This window comes from Orycteropus afer, unplaced genomic scaffold, assembly GCF_000298275.1.
Source record: "Orycteropus afer afer isolate SDZICR_OR568_19922 unplaced genomic scaffold, OryAfe1.0 scaffold00001, whole genome shotgun sequence".
Classification (NCBI taxonomy): Eukaryota; Metazoa; Chordata; class Mammalia; order Tubulidentata; family Orycteropodidae; genus Orycteropus; species Orycteropus afer.
This window is the reverse complement of record NW_006921588.1, coordinates 36,769,303-36,773,941: the sequence shown is the minus strand read 5'-3', so window position 1 is coordinate 36,773,941 and position 4,639 is coordinate 36,769,303. Positions and strand designations below refer to the sequence as shown.

General features: G+C 35.5%; 1 non-coding gene across 1 annotated transcript; it reads right to left on the bottom strand.

Moving 5' to 3' along the window:
- Positions 1–1,255: 1,255 nt before the first annotated feature.
- Positions 1,256–1,362, bottom strand: LOC122151226. The gene has a single exon (XR_006164043.1). It is a non-coding gene; the product is annotated as a U6 spliceosomal RNA (small nuclear RNA).
- Positions 1,363–4,639: the final 3,277 nt, after the last annotated feature.

Below are 4,639 nucleotides of genomic sequence, written 5' to 3'. Positions count from 1 at the left end.
AATCCTTCAATATTGCAATTCATGGCTTAAATTTTTTCTTCAGTTCTTTCAGGCTGAGGAATGGTGAGAATATCCTCTCTATTTTGTGTTCTCACTCCACATTTTTTCATATTTCATTATAATATTTTACTTTGTTTGCTTGAGCCACCCTTTGAAATCTTCTTTTCAGCTCTTTTATTTCGTTATTTCTTCCATTTACTTTAACTACTCTACATTCAAAAGCAAGTTTAAGAGTCTCTTCTGACATTTCTTTTGGTCTTTTCTTTCTAATTGTTCTTTTGCTTTCTTCATGTGTGATGTTCTAGATGTCATCCCACAACTTATTTGGCCTTCTGTCATTAGTGCTCAATGTGTCAAATCTATTTTAGATATTCTCTAAATTTAGGTAGGATATACTCAAGGTCATACTGTGGGTCTCATGGATTTTTAAATTTTCCTCAGCTTCATTTTGAACTTGCATATAAGTAATTGGTGGTCTGTTTCACAGTTGGTCCCTGACCTAGTTCTGACTGATGATATTGAGCTTCTCCATTGTCTCTTTCCACAGATGTAGTCAATTTGATTTTGTATATTCCATCTGTGAACTTCACATGTATAGTCTTCATTTATACTGTTGTAAAAAGATATTTGTAGTGAATAGGTCATTGGTTTTGCAAAATTCCATGATGCAATCTCCAGCATTGTTTCTATCACAGAGACCATATTTTTCAACTAATGATCCTTCTTTCCAAATTTTGCATTGTGATCACCAGTAATTATCAATGCATCTTGATTGCATGTTTTATCAATTTGCAGAAGTTTTTGAAAAGCTTCCATTTCTTTGTCTTAAGCTTTAGTGGTTGGTGTGTAAATTTGTATAGTAGTATTAACTGGTCTTCTTTGTAGGTGTATGGTTATTATCCTATCACTGACAGCATTGTACTTTAGGATAGATCTTGAAACATTCTATTTGATGATGAATGTGATGCTATTCCCCTTCAGTTTGTCATTCCCAGCATAGTAGACCATATGATTTTCTGATTCCAAATGACCAACACTGGTGCATTTCAGTTCACTTATATTGCCTAATATATTTATCTTCAAGCATTCCATTTCAAGGTTGATGACTTCCAATTTTCCTAGACTCGCATGTTGTACTTTCCATGTTCCAATTATTAATGGATGTTTGCAACTGTTTCTTCTCAATTTTTTTTTTTTATTAGGATTTGGGTGAAGATTTACAGAGTAAATTCACTTTTCAAACAGCAGTTCACATAAAAATATGGAACGCTTCATGAATTTGCGTGTCATCCTTGCGCAGGGGCCATGCTAATCTTCTCTGTATCATTCCAATTTTAGTATATGTGCTGCCAAAGCGAGCACTCTTCTCATTTTTTATCATGCCACATCAGCAAATGCAGGTGAAAGCTTTATTCAATCCATGGCATTAAGGTCAACTCTACTTTGAGGAGGCAGCTCTTCCTCAGTCATATTTTGAGTGCTTTCCAACTGAGGGGCTTTTCCTCCAGCATTATGCCAAGAAAATGATCTGCTGCTTTTCACAAAGCTTCCACTGGCCCATTTTTTTCAGAAGTAGATATCCAAGTCCTTTTCCCAAGTCCATCATAGTCTGGAGGCTCCACTAAAGCCTAATCACCATGGATGACCCTGTTGGTATTTGAAATACTGATGGTATAGCTTCCAGCATTGCAGCAACACACAAACCACCACAGTATGACAAACTGACAGAGGAGTGGTAGAATGTTCTTTAGTCCCTCAATAAATCTCGTTGCATCTCCAAAAGGAGCTAAATGTGTGATGACCCATAAAATATCTGGGAGCTCTGGTGCCACAGTACATAAGGCATTTGATTACTAACCACAGGCTGGTGGTTCAAACTCACCAGCCACTCTTTGGAAGGAAGATTGGACAATCTACTTCCTTAGAGATACTGCCTCGTAACCTCAAAAAGGGGTCACTATGAGTCAGAAAAATGACTTGACAGCATAGAGTGAGAATAAAATATTCATCTTTGTATGATCATCCTCATCATTAATCTTCTACTAAGGCAATCGTCTAAAGTAACTGGTGATAGTGGTATAGTTCCTAATGACAGAGAATGTATGTGCAACACATGACATAATAGTTGTCATTGTTGTAGTATGTTGTAGTAGGTAGGCACATTTTCATATTCTCATGCTTTAACCTGTAATCTGAAAACTCATCAAACTCATCTATTATACAGCACAGCAAAGTGATGTGTCAGACGTTCGAGAGAGAGAGAGAAGTGAATGTGTAAGGAGAGAAAAAAAAGCAAAATATTTTGCCTGTTAGCTAGGAATTCATATATGAGATTTGCTTTGAGATGCTTCTTTCTGTTTTCATTATTAGTTCAACCTATACAAAATTTTTGTTCTCAGCAACTATTTTCAATAAATCACTCTGTTACTAGAAAAACTGAGTTTGGTCTGCAAATGTGAGAGAACAGCATTAAAAAGACAATCTCTCATTGTTGATCTCTATGTTGGAGGTAAACCTTTAAGATCATTTGTTCTAAACGTTATTAGATTCTTCAAAGATAAAGGCTAGGAAAAATAGGATATGGCTGACAGCTGAACATGTTTTTTACTAAGTATTTTATTTTTGCCTTTCTAACTAAACAGTATTTAAATGCATTAGATAAACATAAATGTTAGGAAACTCACATTTTTTTAAATGTACAAATATAATTTATCAGCAGTGTATTCTTTTGAAGAAATCCCAGGGCCATCCATGAACAAAGGAAAGGGATATGTGATAGAACTAATAGCTAATTAGGAATATCAAGTTTTATTGTCACCATTTAACTTTGACACATTAGAATTTAAGGGAATATTATGAAATCTATAAAAATAAGTGTTCTTGTTAGGTGTTGACAAGTCAGCTCCAACTCATAGTGATCCTTTGTACAACAGAACAAAATACTACCCAGACTTGTGCCAGCCTCACAATCCTTGCTATACCTGAGCCCATCATTACAATTACTGTGTCAATCCATCTCATTGACAGCCTTCCCCTTTTTCACTGACCCTACACTTTACCAAACATGATATTCTTCTCCAGGGAATGGTCCATTCTGACAACATGACCAGAGTAGATGAGATGAAGTCTGGCCATTCTCACTTCCAAGGAGCATTCCAGTTACACTGCTTCTAGGACAGATTTGTTAGTTCTTCTGGCAGTCCATGGTACTTTCAGTATTCTTCACCAATACCACAACTCAAAAGCATCAACTCTTCTTTGGTCTTCCTGATTCATTGTCAAGCTTTCACATGCTTATGAGGCTATTGAAAATACAATACCTTGGGTTGGGCTCACCTTAGTCTTCAAAGAGGCATCTTTGCTCTTCAACACTTGAAAGAGGTCTTTTGCAGCAGATTTACCAAGTCCAATACATTGTCTGATCTCTTGACTGCTGCTTCTATTGGTGTTGATTGTGTAACTAAGTAATAAAAAATCTTTAATAACTTCAATCTTTTCTCCATTTATCATGATGTTGCTCATTGGTCCAGTTATGAAGATTTTCGTTTTCTTTACTTTGAGTTGTAATCCATACTGCAGACTGTAGTCTTTAATCTTCATCAGTAAGCGCTTCAAGTCATCTTCATTTCAGCAAGCAAGGTGGTGTCATCTGCATATCACAGGTTGTTAATGAGCCTTCCTCCAATCCTGATACTATGTTCTTCTTCATATAGTCTAGCTTCTCAGATTATTTGCTCAGCATAGAGATTGAATAAGTGTGGTGAAAGGATACAACTCTGACACACTCCCTTCCTGATACTAAACCATGTATTATCCACTTGTTCTGTTTGAACAGCCTCAAGGTCTATGTACAGGTTCCTCAGAATACAATTAAGTGTTCTGGGATTCCCATTCTTCTCAATATCATCCGTAATTTGTTATGATCCACTCAAATGCTTTTGCATAGTCAATAAAGCACAGGTAAACATCTTTCTGGTATTCTTTGCTTTCTGCCAAGATCCATCTGACATCAGCAATGATATTCCTCATTCCACATCATATTTATGCATGGTACCATATTAAACATATTGGAAGAAGTTTTTTAAAAATGTCCATTTTCTTCTAACTAATTACAATTTTTAATATTTTCTTTTAAAAATCTTCTAGTTGTAAATGTTTAATTCATACCAAGACTGCATTATATTCATACTAAAAAACCCAACTCACTACCTGCAAGTCAGTCCCGACTCATAGCAACCTCTCCTTGGCTTTCCAAGGCAGTATCATTACAGAAATAGATTGCTCAATCTTTCTTCCAAGGACTGGCTGGTGGGTTTGAACCACCAGCCTTCTGGTTAGCAGACAAATGCTTTAGGCACTATGCCAGCAGAACTCCTATCATACTGATATGTTGCTCTTATTTAACCAGATCTTGTAATCTTTTAACTCACACTTTTAAAAAAGCATTAAAAATTTTAATCTGGTATGGTTTTTGCTATCTTTTCCCATTTACTTATATTTTTATTTTTCCTTTTTATCTCTTATTTTCTGCCATTTTTTCTTATACCTCTGCATTTCTAGAATGACCTCTTCTTTCATCTTATCCATTTAAATAATTTCATATTTATCTTGTTTTTTTTTTGTGTGTGTGAGGCAAACA